General features: G+C 39.2%; 1 long non-coding RNA gene across 6 annotated transcripts in view; it reads left to right on the top strand.

Moving 5' to 3' along the window:
- Positions 1 to 5,044: 5,044 nt before the first annotated feature.
- Positions 5,045 to 18,239, top strand: part of LOC135232547 (uncharacterized) — a 90,857-nt gene continuing 77,662 nt past the window's right edge. For 5 of the 6 annotated variants that reach the window (XR_010323091.1, XR_010323088.1, XR_010323087.1 and 2 more), the window contains exons 1-2: positions 5,045 to 5,712; positions 7,051 to 7,176. This is a non-coding gene — a long non-coding RNA (uncharacterized LOC135232547). The remainder of the gene's footprint in view (positions 5,713 to 7,050; positions 7,177 to 18,239) is intronic. The other variant, XR_010323092.1, reaches the window with a different exon arrangement.

Raw genomic sequence — 18,239 nt, 5'->3', positions numbered from 1 at the left:
ACGTTCCCGGTCCCATTGCATAAAAGAGGATGGTAGAGTTAACATAGCCCTGGGGTAAGATTAAAAGTGTATGCTGTTGTCAGTACCATGTAAATGTGGAAGCTATGTTTGATCCTCCTCCTTGATAGGGATGGAAAAGAATACATTCTCCAGGTGAATGGCTGCATGCCATGTACCCTAGGCTTTGTTAATCTGCTCTAACAAAGATACTACACCTGGCCTAGTAGTGTATTGGGGGCTACTACATGGCTGAGTATGTGGTAGTCATTCTGTAGGATCTGTTTTTTTTTTTTTTATTTTTTAGAAGTCTGACTAGTAAATCGAATGGGACTATTTTGGACATACCACTCCTGCATCCTTTAGGTTGTTAAAGGACGTACTCATATCTGCCATTTTCCCCAGAATGTGATACTGATTTTTATTTAGTGTATTAGCCAGGAGTGGGATCGAGGTGGGGAGCAGTTTCAGAGGTTCCCACTTGGCCTTCCTCACTAAAATAGTTCTTATTCCACATGCCAAAGAACTAAAGTGAGGGTTCTGCCCACTTCCCAGGTTGTCCATTTCAATATATATTTGGAAACCAGGAAATGGCCAATGACTGGGTCTCTGTAGTCCCAGAGGTACCTCAGAAGAAAGGCCTGGAGATATACTTCTGAAAAATCAGCCATTGACAACCCTGTGGAAAACAGTTCTACGCTGGCACACATGGGGTTGCCATGAGTTGGGACTGACTCAAAGACTACTGCTTTTTTTATGGACTCAGTAGATTTACTGTGAGCCAAACTTGGGTCAGGATTTCATATATTATGTGGTGATTTATACATACCCCATGCCCTGAGATATTGCTCTGGCTAATGCATTCCCTTCCACAGTGTCCTATCTGTGGTGGCGATGAGAATGTACCTCTCAGACCTCTGGCTGCAGGAAACATCCCCAGCTGTTACTCTTTGAAGTCCATCGCTTCATTTGCACTGAGGCGATGCTTCCCATGGGTTGCTCCTGGCTGATAACTGAGCATGGCAGGGACGCTAAGGCAGGGCCTATTCCTTGGAGACGTGGAACTCCTCTGACAGGTGACTTTGGCTAAAGACTCCCTGATGACTTTATCAAACTTTCCTTAGTCCTGCAGTTTCATCTAAGAGGCTCCCACCCAGCATTTCCTGCTCCCATCTCGCCTTCACATAAGGTCAGACCTGTATTTTGATCTGACAGATCTTCCAGCCTCTCTGATGGACTTTGACTCATGGACTCCTTGATGGCCTTGCTAGACTTCCCTTAGAACTGCTTTCCCATCTAAGATGCTTCTACACAAGCTTCATTTTCTTCCTTCTCCTCTTCACTGAGGGTTAGCCTGCGCTGTGGTCTGATGGCTCTCCCAGCCTAATTTCTCTAACAGTTGTTTTCCCTAAAAAGTATCTTGCATATCTTACCGAGTCTGAACATCTGCTTCTTGAAGGACACATACTAACACATCATCCTGGTGAAATTTTAACAAAGGCCTGTCTTAGTTATCTAGTGCTGCTATAACAGTAATACCACAAATGGATGGCTTTAACGAACAGAAATTTATTCTTTCACAGTTTAGGAAGCTAGAAATCTGAATTCAGGGCACCAGCGCCAGGGGAAGGCTTTCTGTCTGTGTTGGCTCTGGGGCAAGGTCCTTGTCATGAATCTTCCCCTGGTCTAGGAGCTTTTCAGCACAGGGACCCCGGGTCCAAAGGATGTGCTCCACTCCTGCCTTTTCTTGCTTGGTGGAAACTGTTTTTTTTTTTTTTTTAATCATTGACATACAGGTAGTCCGTGATTTATGATGTATTTGAGTTATGATGAACCCCGCTTATGACTGTCCTTTTTTTTTTTTTTCTTGGTACATCTTATCATTAGCAATATGTTCTACATACGATATTGCAGCACGTAATTTGCTGATGTCATCATTCTCAAATGTCCACTTGCAGATATTCAGTTTTAAGATTTACTGTTCAAAGCACTGCCCTATAGCAGGCTATGGCCTGGTCTACAATGAAGTTCATGTCAGTGCTGAGAGTTGTAATGGACAGAAAGTTGGCCAATCCTCAATTCCAATGACTTACGACAACTGAACTGTTCTCATGCCCAATAGCCATTATGACTCCAATGTCATTGTTATGACACTGGTGCTGACTTTATTGTAGACCAGGCCTATAAGCGTGATCTTATTCAGCACTTTGTACCATAAGAAGCATCAGTTGTTAATTTGAAGCTGAGTTCCAGTTTCTCTAACTGTAACATCTGCACTGCTTATACCTCCAACAATATGTCTAGCAAAAGAAGTCATGCCACTGAAAGTTCTAATCCAAAAGAGAAAGTGAGGAGGGCTCTAGACATGGATATAAAGATGAAGATCATTAAGGCCTATGATAACGGAAAGAAAGTTGGCAAAATAGCACGAGGAAGGACTGTCTCATTTGACCATTTTGACAATCATTAAGGATAAGAATAGGATTTTATAGGCAGCTAAAGGAGCGATTGGCATAAAACTGACAATTTTAACAAAGATGCAAGGGCCAATCCATGAGATGGAGAGGCTGTTGATGACCTGGACAGAAGACCAAATCCAGAAGAGGATTCCTATGAGTTTACTGATGATTCAAATGAAAGCACGCAGTCTTTTTGAAAACTTAAAGGAACAGACAGGAGAAGACTACTGCCTTAGTCATCTAGTGCTGCTATAACAGAAATACCACAAGTGTATGGCTTTAACAAAAAGTAGTTTTTTCTCTCACAGTCCAGTAGGCTAGAAGACCAAATTCAGGGTGCCAGCTCCAGGAGAAGGTTTTTTCTTTTAGCTTTGAAGGAAGGTCCTTGTGATGCATCAGTCTTTCCTTGGTCTAGGAGCATCTCAGAGCAGGTACCTCAGGTCCAAAGGACACGCTCTGCTCCCGGCAACGCTTTCTTGGTGGTATGAGGTCCCCATGTCTCTCTGCTCACTTCTCTCTTTTATATATCAAAGAAATTGGCTTAAGACACTATCTAATCTTGTATATCTCATCAATATAACTGCCACTAATCCATCTCACTTCATCGTAGTGATAGGATTTACAACACATAGGAAAATTACATAAAATGGCAGACAATCACACAATACCAGGACTCATGGCCCAGCTGAGTTGACAGATATTTTGGGGGGACACAATTCAATCCATGACAACTACCATGAGTACTTTAATGCCACCAACGGCTCATTTAAAATCACTTCAAATGAAGATTTGGCTTATGTAACATGTGAATAACTGGCGAAGCAGGAAGTGCTGATGTTGAAGCTGCCAAAAATTCAAGGATGAGCTGGACAAGATGATACAGATGAAGAATATCTACCAAAGCAGATTTTCAATGTGGAGGCTTGTTTTGGAAAAGGATGTCAGAAGGACCTATATTCACAAAGACGTGAAGTTGATACCTGGCTTCAAGGCATTTAAAGACAGAATCATACTGCTATCTGGGGTAAATTCTGCTGGATTTATAAAGATACTGATATTAAAGGCAATAATAATGCAAACTAAAAAAAAAATCAGGTATTGATTTACGTTAGAACTGAGTCTTTGGATTGGGATTCCATGGTAAATCGGGGACTACCTGTATATCTCAATTTAACCAGTACACACACTGGTGGACATTTGTTTCAATTTGTTTCCGTTATCAGCAAAGCAACAAGGAACCTCCTTGTGAAAACATTTTTGGGGGCAATATTCTAATGCTGAGAGAACACACATTTCCCAAAAGAGGAAATGGAGTTTAATAATTGTAAGGACATTAATAAACAGACTTTCATGATTTTGACTTTATTCTAGGCTTACAATGCTTGTAAAATAAACATGAGAAAAAGAAGTGTTAACTGAAGAACAACACATAAATTTCCTTCTCAAAATTTAGAGATGTGGTTTGTGTGAAGCATGACCAGAACACATGAAAGAAGTTAAGAGCAAAGTGGAGGAGCCCAAGACGCCCGTGTGAACTTATCTTTCTTTTCTGGGCAGTCTGTCCTACTTCCTCTCCTTTATTCACTGTCTTGGTGATGGCCGGAAATCCCTAACTCCCATCAGCACCTTCCATCATAAGCTAGTCGTCTAAGTGTGTGAATCCCAGAGCTTATCATCTCTTAGGAAACCCTAGTAGTGTAGTGGTTAAGTGCTACGGCTGCTAACCAAAAGGTTGGCAGGTTGAATCCACAAGACCCTCCTTGGAAACTCTATGGGGAGTTCTACTCTGTCCTATAGGGTCCCTGTGAGTCCGACTATAAGTCAGAAACAACTTGACAGCAATGGTTTTTTTTCCTTTTTTGGTTTATCATCTCCTACTTTTTTTTTTTTTTAATGTTTCCTTTTTTCACGCAGTCCGTGACTATTTAGGGCCTCATCTGCACTGGATCCTTCAGGAGCTAAAAGAAAAGAAGAAAGAACCACCTTCCTGAACTCTACACGCAGAGGGATGCGCGCGGGCTGGGTGGGATCCCTTCTTGCTGTGGCTCCCTTGCCCACTTGTACATTTGTGAAACACAATGGAACCCTTCAGCTCTGGAGTCTTGAGCAGTCCATGGCAGGTCCTGTAAACACGCTTCAATCAAATTTAACGTTGCCTTAGCTGCATGAGTGGATTTGTTTATGAGAACATGAGAGACATTTGTAGGGGACCCAAAGATTGTTTGCATGGACTTTATAGGAACCCAAGGCCTTGCACTACTAGTAGGTGGGGCAAAGAACCGATCACCAGTTGCCGTAGAGTTGATTCTGACTCATGGTGACTCCATGTGTGTCAGAGTAGAGCTGTGCTCCATAGGGTTTTCAATGGCTGCTTTTTGGGAAGTAGATTGCCAGGCCTTTCCTCCAAGGCACCTCTGGGAGGACTCCAACCTATTGGTTATCAGCCAAGTGTGTTAACTGTTTCCACCACCCAGGGACAAGTACTGATTACGTTTATATTATCTCTGTTACTATGGTAGCATCTGTGCCCCCCCCACCCCACGTGAGGCCTGGACACAGTCTGGTCACATGTTGAAAGAGGGGTGGATGTTGGCAGTAAGGGTATAAGAAACCTACACACACACATACACACACACGTATGTGTGTGTGTGGCACTGTGCTAGTTAAAGACAAAGGTGTTTTACATATCTCAAGCTAGTTATGCGCACTGAAGTAATTTTTATTTACCAGCCCCTGCTTGTCAGAAAACAATTTGGAAAATCCCTCACCCACAGTTTCAAGATGTTTGCAAAACTTATTATTTATTGTCGATAATTCATATTCTAAGGCTAATTTTTGACTGGCTCATCTTCTAACCAAATGGCCAATGTTTTTCTGAATGTATGATTCAGAGCATTAATTCCCCCCTCTGGGTTTGCTTTGTGTAAATAAATGATTACAGACACGATAAAACAGATGAGAAATAAAACATTGAGAAGTCGCTGAATTTCACAAATGAAAACATGTAAAGATATTGCAGTCTGGGTGGGGCAGCGAACTGGAGGGAGAGTGTGTGTATGCAGGGAAATATTGTGAAAGCTTTTCAGTAAGTAATTGGGTAAGCAGACAGCGCTTCCGGTTCAGCCAGGACTCAGCCTGGCGACCTGTGGCGTGTGCGGTTGGGCAGCAGTACCCAGTCCAGTGGCAAGATCTGTAAGCGAATTCTGCTTTAGTTGCTGTGGTCAGCCAGAGGGAGGGTGCTGTCCTTCTTCACTGGGTAGGTTCTTAGCCCCAGGATAAAGAGATTGATGGGATACCGATATCGCTATCTAAGGCATGCACTGTTAGGAGTAGTATGAGTGTAATAAGCTTTGTCATTACTACGCTACGTTGAGTATGCTTTATCTGATTTTAAGATATGTGAGATTAAAATTGGTTTTACTCTGTTTTAAAGTTTATTAGTGTTAGAATAGCTGATTAAGTGCTAGGAAAGAATGTACTTATTAAATTTGCTAAATCTGCTTGATAGGCGTTTGAAGCGTTTGAGAAATTCTCGTGTATTACATTCATACTTGTATGAAATCTCCAAGGAAATTTTATTAGTTACTTAAGAGAGGAGAACCTAATCTTTAATATATGAGTTAATTTAAACATTAATCAAGGAATGTTAAAATGTCTCTTCTTATTTTTGGATAATTACTGTATTTCTAAATTAAAAAGAAAGGCTTGCAAGCTGAATTTAAAAGATTATAAAAACTGAGATTCTTAATTTATAGGTTTAATAAGTTGAATACTAATTTTAAGCCCCACTACATGGAAACCCTGGTGGCATGAGTGGTTAAGAGCTACGGCTGCTGAACAAAATGTCGGCAGTTCGAATCCACCAGGCGCTCCTTGGAAACCCTATGGAGCAGTTCTGACCTGTCCTATAGGGTTGCTATGAGTCAGAATCAAACTCAATGGCAATGGGTTTGGTTTTTTTGTTCGTTTTTTATAGTAAACATTTCTTTCTCAACACAAATACCCTCTGACTTTTAAAAAATCAATTGATGATTGCCACGGTGATCTCAGAGATGTAGAGTAACTTAAGGACTTGAGACGGAAAAAGCTCAGGGAAAACCTGAATTTAGTTGTTTTTGATTTTCAAAACCCCTCTCCAATGTCCAGGTTAACGTAATCTTCATTTTGACTTCATAATCTTCACGTTGAAGCATGTCTTACACTCATCTATGCACTTTTCCTCCTTGGGGAAGCTCCTGGAGGTCAGTCCAGGATTTCAATTTCCCTACCTGGCTTCCTAGCGAGGAATTGATGGTAAAAATCTCTAGTTCTTTCTAACTGCTTTACTCCTTCTATTTGCTTTCCAACTTTAATTATTCCCAACAAGGAATTACTGACGCAGAATTTCTTATGGTTCATAAAGAGCTATCCAGAAGTCAATCCATGGAAGACAGAGCTCCATATTAGGGAAACAGGGGATACGGAGGGGAGAGGCAAGTGCAGCCCCTAAACAGGTCATGCCATTCCTTGTCTAGGACTCGCCTGGGGCTCTGTGGGTGACACATGGTTTGTGCTCAACCATTAACCTCAAGCTTGGTGATTTGAACCCATCCAGTGGTGCCACAGAAGAAAGACTCGGAGATCTGCTTCCGTGAAGATTGCAGTCAAGAAAAATCTATGAAGCAGTTCTACTCCATAACACTTGGTGTCGCCATGAGTCAGAATCTACTCTACAGCAATGGTTTGTTTGTTTTTTTTAATTTGGTTCTCTGTCTTTGTGACCAGAACATTTTTTTTTTACTTTTTATGGTGTATTAAGGGAAAATTTACAAATTGTCAGTCTCTCATATAAAAATTTATATACACCTTGCTAAATACTCCTAGTTGCTCTCCCCCTAATGAGACACCACACTCCTTCCCTCCACTCTCTCTTTTTGTGTCCATTCGGTCAGCTTCTGACCCCCTCTGCCCTCCCATCTCCCCTCCAGACAGGAGATGCCAACATAGTCTCATGTGTCTACTTGATCCAAGAAGCTCACTCCTCACCAGTACCATTTTCTATCCCATAGTCCAGTCCAATCCCTGTCTGAAGAGTTGGCTTTGGGAATGGTTCCTGTTTTGGGCTAACAGAAGGTCTGGGGACCATGACCCCCGGGGTCCTTCTAGTCTCAGTCAGACCATTAAGTCTGGTCTTTTTATGAGAATTTGGGGCCTGCATCCCACTGCTCTCCTGCTCCTTCAGGGGTTCTCTGCTGTATTCCCTGTCAGGGCAGTCATCGGTTATAGCTGGGCACCATCTAGTTCTTCTGGTCTCAGGCTAATGTAGTCTCTGGTTTGTGCAGCCCTTTCTGTCTCTTGGGCTCATAATTACCTTGTGTCTTTGGTGTTCTTCTTTCTCCTTTGGTCCAGGTGAGTTGAGACCAATTGATGCATCTTAGATGGCTGCTTGCTAGTGTTTAAGACCCCAGATGCCACTCTCCAAAGTGGGATGCAGACTGTTTTCTTAATAGATTTTATTATGCCAATTGACCTAGATGTCCCCTGAAACCATGGTCCCCAAACCCGCCCACCGCCCGCTACGCTGGCCTTGGAAGAGTTGTTTATTTAGGAAACTTCTTTGCTTTTATTTAGGTCCAGTTGTGCTGACCTCGCCTGTATTGTGTCGTCTTTTCCTTCACCTACAGTAATTCTTGTCTACTACCTAATTAATGAACTCTCCCTCCCTCCCTCCACACTCTCGTAACCATCAAAGAATATTTTCTTCTCTGTTTAAACTATTTCTCAAGTTCTTATAATAGTGGCCTTTGCCATATTTGTCCTTTTGCAACTGACTAATTTCACTCAGCATAATACCTTCCAGATTCCTCCATGTTATGAAATGTTTCACAGATTCATCATTGTTCTTTATCGATGTGTAATATTCCATCGTGTGAATCTACCCATTCATCCGTTGATGGGCACGTTGCTTGCTTCCATTTTCTGGCTGTTGTAAACAGTGCTGCAGTAAACATGGGTGTGCATATATCTGTTCGTGTAAGGGCTTTTATATCTCTAGGATGTACTCCAAGGAGTGGGATTGCTGGATCGTATGGTGGTTCTATTTCTAGCTTTTTACAGAAGTGACAAATCAATTTCCAAAGTGGTTGCATTATTTTACATTCCCATCAGCAGTGGATAAGTCTTCCCAGTCTCTCCACAACCTTTCCAACTTTTATTATTCTGTGTTTTTTGGAATAATGCCAGCCTTGTTGGAGTGAGATGGAATCTCATTGCAGTTTTGATTTGCATTTCTCTAATGGCTAATGATTGTGAGCAATTCCTCATGTATCTGTTAGCTACCTGAATGTCTTCTTTAGAGAAGTGCCTGTTCGTATCTGTTGCCCATCTTTTAATTGGGTTATTTGTCTCTTTGTAGTTGAGTTTTTGCAGTATCATGTAGATTTTAGAAATCAGATGCTGATCAGAAATGTCAAAGCTAAAAACTTTTTCCCAGCCTGTAGGTGATCTTTTTACTCTTTTGGTGAAGTCTTTGGATGAGCATAGGTGTTTGATTTTTAGGAGCTCCCAGTTATCTAGTTTTTCTTCTGCATTGTTAGTAATGTTTTGTATACTGTTTATGCCATGTATTAGGGCTCCTAGAGTTGTCCCTATTTTTACTTCCATGTTCTTTATCATTTTAGATTTTATATTTAGGTCTTTGATCCATTTTGAGTTTGTTTTTGTGCATGGAGTGAGGTATGGGTCTTGTTCCATTTTTTTTGCAGGTGGATATCCAGTTATGCCAGCACTCTTTGTTAAAAAGACTGTCTTTTCCCCATTTAACTGACTTTGGGCCTTTGTCAAATATCAGTTGTTCATATATGGATGGATTTATGTCTGGGTTCTCAATTCTGTCCCATTGGTCTAAGTATCTGTTGTTTTACCAGTACCAGGCTGTTTTGACTATTGTGGCAGTATAATAGGCTCTAAATCAGGTAGTGTGAGGCCTCTCACTTTGTTCTTCTTTTTCAGTAATGCTTTACTTATCCGGGGCCTCTTTCCTTCCATATGAAGCTGGTTATTTGTTTCTCCATCTCATTAAAATGTGCCGTTGGAATTTGGATCAGAATTGCATTGTATCTGTAGATGGCTTTTGGCAGAATAGACATTTTTACAATGTTAAATCTTCCTATCCATGAGCAAGGTGTGTTTTTCCACTTACGTAGGTCCCTTTTGGTTTCTTGCAGTAGTGTCTTGTAGTTTTCTTTATATAGGTCTTTTACATCTTTTGTAACATTTATTCCTAAGTATTTTATCTTCTTGGGGGCTACTGTAAATGGTACTGATTTGGTGATTTCCTCTTCAGTGTTCTTTCTGTTGGTGTAGAAGAATCCAACTGATTTTCGTATGTTGCTCTTGTATCCTGATACTACGGTGAACTCTTCTATTAGTTCCAGTAGTTTTCTTGAGGATTCTTTAGGGTTTTCTGTGTATAAGATCATGTCACCTGCAAATAGAGATACTTTTACTTCTTCCTTAGCAATCTGGATGCCCTTTATTTCTTTATCTAGCCTAATTGCTGTGGCTAGGACCTTCAGCACAGTGTTGAATAAGAGTGGTGATAAAGGACATCCTTGTCTGGTTCCCGTTCTCAAGGGGAATGGTTTCGATCTCTCTCCATTTAGGATGACGTTGGCTATTGGCTTTGTGTAATTGCCCTTTATTATGTTGAGGAATTTTCCTTCTTTTCCTATTTTGCTGAGAATTTTTATCATGAATGTGTGTTGAACTTTCTCAAATGCCTTTTCTGCATCAACTAATAAGATCATGTGGTTCTTGTCTTTTGTTTTATTTATATGGTGGATTACATTGATTGCTTTTCTAATGTTGAACCATCCCTGCATACCTGGTATGAATCCCACCTGGTCATGGTGAATTATTTTTTTGATATGTTGTTGAATTCTATTGGCTAGAATTTTGTTGAGAATTTTTGCATCTAAGTTCATGAGGGATGTAGGTCTGCAATTTTCTTTTTTTGTTTTTTACTTGGTTTTGGTATCAGGGTTACGCTGGCTTCATAGAATGAGTTTGGGAGTATTCTGTCCTTTCCTATGCTCTGAAATACCTTTAGTAGTAGTGGTGTTAACTCGTCTCTGAAAGTTTGGTAGAACTTTCCAGTGAAGCCATCCTGTCCAGGGCTTTTTTTTTGTTGGGAGTTTTTTGATTACCTTTTCAATCTCTTCTTTTGTTATGGGTTTATTTAGTTGTTCTACCTCTGTTTGTGTTAGTTTAGGTAGGTAGTGTGTTTCTAGAAATTCATCCATTTCTTCTAGGTTTTCAAATTTGTTAAAGTACAATTTTTTGTAGTAATCTGTTATGATTCTTTTCATTTCAGTTGGGTCTGTTGTAATATTGCCCATCTCATTTCTTATTTGGGTTATTTGCTTCCTCTCCTGTTTTTCTTTTGTCAGTTTGGCCCATGGTTTATCAATTTTGTTAATTTTTTCAAAGAACCAGCTTTTGGTCTTGTTAATTCTTTCAATTGTTTTTCTGTTCTCTATTTCATTTAATTCTGTTCTAATTTTTATTATTTGCTTTCTTCTGGTACCTGAGGGTTCCTTCTGTTGCTCTCTTTCTATTTGTTCAAGTTGTAGGGACAATTCTTTGATTTTGGCCCTTTCTTCTTTTTGGATGTGTGCATTTATTGATATAAATTGATCTCTGAGCACTGCTTTTGCTGTGTCCCAAAGGTTCTGATAGGAAGTATTTTCATTCTCATTGGATTCTATGAATTTCTTCATTCCACCCTTGATGTCTTCTAACCCAGACGTTTTTGAGCAGGGTGTTGTTCAGTTTCCAAGTGTTTGATTTCTTTTCCCTGCTTTTTCTGGTATTGACTTCTACTTTTATGGACTTAAGGGCAGAGAAGATGCTTTGTAATATTTCAATGCTTTGGGTTCTGCTAAGGCTTGCTTTATGACCTAATATGTGGTCTATTCTAGAGTATGTTCCATGTGCACTAGAAAACAAAGTATACTTGGCTGCTGTTGGGTGGAGTGTTCTGTATATGTCTATGAGGTAAATTTGGTTGATTGTGTCTTTATTGAGCTTCTTTCTGCATGTCCTGTCCTTCACCAAAAGTGGTATGTTGAAGTCTCCTATTATTATTGTGGAGCTGTCTGTCTTATTTTCAATGCTGTTAGAGTTTGTTTTATGTATCTTGCAGCCCTGTCATTGGGTGCATAAATATTTAATATGGTTATATCCTCCCAGTATATTGTCCCTTTAATCATTATATAGTGTCCATCTTTATCCTTGTGGTGGATTTAACTTTAAACTGTATTTCGTCAGAAATTAATATTGCCACTCCTGCTCTTTTTTGATTGTTGTTTGCTTGATATATTTTTTTCCATCCTTTGAGTTTTAGTTTGTGTCTCTAAGTCTAAAGTGTGTCTCTTGTAGTCAGCATATAGATGGATCATATTTTTTTTATCCATTTTGCCACTCTCTGTCTCTTTATTACTGCATTTAGTCCATTTACCTTCAGCGTAATTACGGATAAGCATGAGTTTGTAGGCATAGGTATAGGTATGTGCTGTAATTTTGATGTCTTTTTTGGGTATTGTTGACAGTTTCTTTTTGCCACTTACATTTTCGTGCTGAGTAGTTTATCTTTACATATTGTCTTTTCCTCTTATTCATTTTTGTTTCTGCTGAATCTTTATTTTTTCTTGAATTTTATTTTGATGAGTACGATTGTCAGTCTCCTTTGTGGTTACCTTATTATTTACCCCTATTTTTCTAAGTTTAAACCTAAATTTTATTTCTTTATATCACCTTGTCTTCCTCTCCATAAGAAAGATCTATGACTACATTTCTCAGTCCCTCTTTATTGTTTTAATGTTGTCTTCTTTTACCTAATGACATCACTGTTTCCTGTTTTGAACGTTTATTCTTGATTTGTTTTTGCGATTTCCCTGTCTGTGTTGACATGTGATTGTTCTGTCCAGTGTTCTAGTCTTGGGTTGATACCTGATAGTATTGATTTTCTAACCAAAGACCTCCCTTTAGTATTTCTAGTAGTTTTGGTTTGGTTTTAACAAATTCCCTAAACTTCTGTTTATCTGGAAATGTCCTAATTTCACCTTCATATTTGAGAGACATTTTTGCTGGATATATGACTCTTGGCTGGCAATTTTTGTCCTTCAATGCTTTATATAAGTCATCCCATTGCCTTCTTGCCTGCATGGTTTCTGCTAAGTAGTTCGAGCTTATTCTCACTAACTCTCCTTTGTAGGTGACTTTTTGTTTATCCCTAACTGCTCTTAAAATTCTCCCTTTATCTTCATTTTTGCAAGTTTGATTGTAATATGTCTTGGTGACTTTCTTTTAAGATCTACTTTATGTGGGGCTCGATGAGCATCTTGGATAGATATCTTCTCATCTTTCATGGTATCAGGGAAGTTTTCTCTCAACAAATCTTCAACAATTCTCTCTGTATTTTCTGATATCCCTCCCTGTTCTGATACTCCAATCACTCGTAGGTTATTCTTCTTATAGAGTCCCACATGATTCTTAAGTTTTCTTCATTTTCTTAAATTCTTTTACCTGCCAAGTGCTTTGTCTTCAGTCTCACCAATTCTGCCTTCCATTTGCTCAGTTCTGCTCCTCTGACTTTCTATTGAGTTGTCCAATTCTGTAATTTTGTTTTAATCTTCTGAATTTCTGATTGCTGTCTATGGATTCTTGCAGCTTATTAAATTTTTCATTATGTTTTCATTATGTTCTTGAATAAGCTGCTTTGTCTGTGTGTTCCTTGGCTTGTTCTGCGTATTGCCTGATCTCCTTCCTAATCTTTTTCCTGATGTCTTGAAGAGTTCTGTATATTAATCTTTTTTATTCTGCATCCAGTAATTCCAGGAAGGCACCTTCATCCAGAAGATCCCTTGATTCTTTGTTTTGAGAGCTTTTTGAAGCAATCGTGGTCTGCTGCTTTATATGATTTCATATTGACTGTTGTCTCCAAGCCATCTATAAGTTATTGTATTAGTTTATTTTATGTTTGCTTACTGTATCCTAGCTTCTTGCTTTGTTTCGATATGCCCAAATCGGTTCCTTGAGTCAGCTAGCTTGATTATTTTTGCCTTTGAAGCTCTGCCGTCCTGTCAACAGGTGGCTAAAACTGTTACCAGGTGTATGAGCCTAGGAGTCCATTCACTTTTCTTGTATGGATTTAGCTCAGGTGTCCAGGTAGGCTCTGTCCTACAGTCTTAGAGGGGCAGGGGTGATTGGTGTAGGTACAAGTATCTGTTTGCAGCAGGGGTCATGCTGTGAACAAGGCAGGGGGCTGACAACTGTCCAAGTGTCTTTGAGGAAAGTGCATCCCTGTTCCCTAGAGTGTACAGATGGGTGGGTTCTGCAGATGGACCATGGGTACCCAATGCTTTTGATTGTAAGGACTGGGAGGCACCAGTTATCCTTGGACCCCTGTCACAGGTAGGTGGTGACCTGAGTGGAGCCACCAGTCTTTAGGGCCCTGATGTCGGTAGGTGAGGACCCTGTTTAACAGGCAAAGTGATGTCAAACATCACTCACCCACCTCTCCACCGCACAGCTGAAACACTTGCAGTCTGCCAACAAGGGCTTATTCTCCTGAAATAGGCTCATACAGGTCCATGAAGAGGGGAAAGGTAGTTGATGTGCATGGACCCTTTATGCCTGGACAGGAGCCGCTTCTGTCCTGAACTCCCCAGGTCAGTGGCACTGGTAAATTATCTTTTGCCCCAACTGTGAATCTATTCCTTCTCCAAGGCCGTGAGAATGGCTCAGGACACTCCACAGGACCTATCTCAGGCTCAGGGAAATCAACAGCCACTGAAGCTGGCTTGGGGGTGGGGGGCGTGGTAAAATATATGCAAGTGCTCAGCTTTGGCTGAGAGTGCTGTTCTTCTCTGGTTCCGGAGGTATGAGTAGGCTGTGTGGCTGGCTGTTTCTCCCCGAGGAAACTGCGGCTAAACGCTACCACTAGCCCACCACAGCCACTCCCAGGAATGGTGCCTGAGGGATTCCAGCGATTTAGATCTGGTAACTCCCCCTGCCACTCAGTCCGTTTTCTAACTTTGCCTTTGATGTTCAGGGCACCTAGATTGTCATATACATATAATTGTTTCACTTGTTTTTTTGGGTCTTTGTTGTAAGAGGGATCACTGGAAGCATCTGCCTATTCCGCCATCTTGGCCCCGCCTCTAATTTAACCGCGACCAGAACAACTCTCTTTGTCTAACTCCTCATTTTTCAAATGTCATCTTTTCCTGACTTCTTGGATATGTATTTCAGGGACTTACTTCACTTTCTTAACATTATTCTGACTCATTCTTGCTGCCATATTTGGTATACTGTTCTATGAATATACCACAGTTTATTAATTCATTTCACTGATGATGAAAACTGCAGGTTGTTTTCATATATTACAAATGGCACCATGATAAATAATCTTACACTTGTCTCCTGGTGAATATGTGCAAGAATTTCGCTACTGTCTGTAAGTGCTCAGCTGCTGTCTACTCCATCACAACATAAGTATCTACGAGTGAAAAGGAGGGGTCACCTTCAATAGGTGATGCTGAAGTGGTTGTACTGATTTCTACCATGTCTTTCAGCCTATGTGACATCCCTTTGCTCCACATCTTTCTGAACACTTGATATTTTCAAGCTTTTTAGTACTTGTCAGTGATGTGGCTCTGAAATTATGTGTCATTGGGAGTTTAATTTGCATTTCTGATTACAAATGAGTTGAGCATATTTTACTATTTATTAACATTTGTTTTTTTTTCTTTTGTGAAATGTTTCTTCTCCCCCCGCCCCCATTGGGTTGTTTATTTTTGAATAGAACTTGGCACATAGTAAGCTATGTTGTTGTTGTTAGGTGCCTTTGAGTGAGTTCCAATTCATAGCAACCGTATGTACAACAGAAGGAAATACTGCCCGGTCATGCACCATCCTCAAAAATTGCTTTTATGCTTGAGCCCATTGTTGCAGCCACTGTGTCAATCCATCTTGTTGAGGGTCTTCCTTTATTTCACTAACCCTCTTACTTTACCAAGTATGATATCCTTCTCCAAGGGTAACACGATAACATGTCCAAAGTACATGAGATGAAGTCTTGCCATCCTTGCTTCTAAGGAGCACTCTGGCTGTGCTTCGTACTTGTATAGTAACTATGAGTCATAATCAACTCGACGGCACTGGATTTGGGTCTTTTTTTTTTTTGGTATACGTATCTGTTGCTGATTCTTAGGAGTTCTTTATATATTCGTGATCGTTTGTCAGCTTTGTGTGTGGCAAATATCTTCTCCCAGTTGATGATATCTATTTTCTTTCTCTTTATGATGTCTTTTAATTAACAGAAAGTTTTATTCTAATGTAATTGATTTTGTCAATATTTTCCTTTATGATTTTTACCTTTTAAATTGTGTTTAAGAATGGCTTCTGTACCCTGAGATGAAAAAGATGTCCTATATTTTCTTGTAAAAGTTTTTTTTTTTTTTTTAAATCTTTTATTTGGAAATAATTTTAAGCTTATAGATAAATTACCAAAACAGTACAAAGGATATCAGTATACCCCGTACCCAGGTTCACATACTGTTCAGATTTTACCTCCACTTACTTTCTCATTCTCTTAATATTTAAAGGTGAGATAAATAAATTAAGGTCCTTTGCCTCTTAAATGGGTCAGTATGTATTTCCTAAGATAGTGATAGTGTTCTTAAAGTTTAAAATTTTGCTTTCCCCATTTAAATACTTGATTCATCAAGAATTAATTTTTGAGTCTTTTATGAAGTAGGAAGCTGATATAATTTTTTTTTTTTTTTACAGTGATAACTAGGAGTCCTACACTATTTGTGAATAGTCCAGCCTTTCATCTGCAATTTTACTTCCAAAAATACCACGTTTTTATCAGTACATAGGTCTGGCTCTGGGCTCTTCACTCTGTTCCATTGGCCTCTTTGTCTACCCTTGTGAGAAGACCACACTATCTTAATTAATACAGCATTGTAGTAAATCTTAATATCTGGTTGGGAACATACTCCTACCTTCTTTATCTACATTAAGGGTGTTTTGACTATAATAAACTCTCTGCCCTTTCATATAAATTTCATAATTAGCTTGTGAATGTTCAAGAAAAATTATTTGGGGGTTTTGACTGGAATTTCATTAAATCTGTAAATTAATTTTGTAAGAATTGACATCTTTATAAAATTGAGCCTTCCTTCTGATCCACTTATTTAGGTAATTTCAAATGTCTTTTTTTATTTTTAATTTTTTTTACTATGTATTTGTATTTTTAAAAAATCTGTCAGGGTGCATCCCAGAACTTTAATAGTAGTTGGGGTTTTGGGATTATAGGTAATTTTTATTTATTTATTTTTTAGCTTATTTGGATTTTCTAAATTTTCTTTCATTACCGTATATTACATTTTTTAAATTTTTGCCAAATGTATTTAAGACACATTTATAATTTTTTTTTTTTTGCAGGCTGGTATTGTACATCTTTTTTTTTTTTTTTTTTATTCCTAAGTATGGTATAAGTGGCATCTTTTTAAAATTAAAACTCTAAATCTTTGTAATTGGTATAGAGAATATAATTGACTTTTCCAAATTGATTTTGTGTCTAGTTTTTAACCTTGCTAAGGAAACCCTGGTGGTGTAGTGATCAAGTGCTACAGCTGCTAACCAAAAGGTCAGCAGTTCAAATCCACCAGGCGCTCCTTGGAAACTCTAGGGGGCAGTTCTACTCTGTCCTATAGAGTTGCTATGAGTCGGAATCGACTCAACGGCAATGGGTTTTTTTTAACCTTGCTCGAGTCTCTATTGATAATACTCTGTAGATTTTTCAGGTTTTCTATGTAATCGTATCATCTGCATATAGTAGCAATTTTATTTCTTTCCACTTCTTATATCTTTTTCTTGCTTATCTAGGATGACTAAGACTTTTAACACAATATTGAATAGAAGTAAAAAAGGATGTCCTTGAGTTGTTCCTGATTTCAAAGGGAATAATTTTAACTTTAAGCAAGATATTTGCCGTCATTCTTCATGCACAGTTTTGATCAAGTTAAGGAAGTTCCCTTTTGTTCCTGGTCTGCTGCGTGTTGAATTTCACTGAATGGTTTTTCTGAATCTATTAAGATGATCATATTTTCATGCTTAAATCTGTTATACAAATTGCATTAGTAGATTTTCTGAGTTTGAACTAACCTTGCACTCCTGGAATAAAGTTACCTTCATTACGATGTAATATATGTACTATATGTGATTCTGCTTGTCAATCTTTTGCTTAGGATTTTTGCTTCTATATTCATGTGTAAGGCTTTCATTTATTGTGATTAATGATCTATTTGGCTCCACTGCCCAGGTATCATCACTCATCTCATTGCTGGCCTTTTAGGACTTCCCCTTCTCTCCTACTAGCTCAGCTCTGCATTTAGAAATACTTTGTTTTAAATATTTTATCTGGCATTTTTAGATGCTTAGGGTTTCTTTGGAGTCCATGGGTAGTGCAAATGGTTAAAGCACTTGGCTGCTAACTGAAATGTTGGAGTTCGAGTCCACCCCGAGGTACTCAGAACTACGGCCTGGAGATCTACTTCCAAAAAATCAGCCATTAAAAACCCTATGGAGCACAGTTCTACTTTGACTCACATGGGGTCACCATGAGTCAGAGTCAACTTGATAGCAACTGGTAACTGGTGAAGGTTTCTTTGTTGTTGTGTTGTTAGGTGCCATCAAGTTGGTTTTGACTCATAGTGACCCTCTGTACAACAG

Source organism: Loxodonta africana, chromosome 1, assembly GCF_030014295.1.
Source record: "Loxodonta africana isolate mLoxAfr1 chromosome 1, mLoxAfr1.hap2, whole genome shotgun sequence".
NCBI lineage: Eukaryota > Metazoa > Chordata > Mammalia > Proboscidea > Elephantidae > Loxodonta > Loxodonta africana.
The sequence above is the reverse complement of the archived record's forward strand: the minus strand, read 5'-3'. Positions and strand labels throughout refer to the sequence as shown.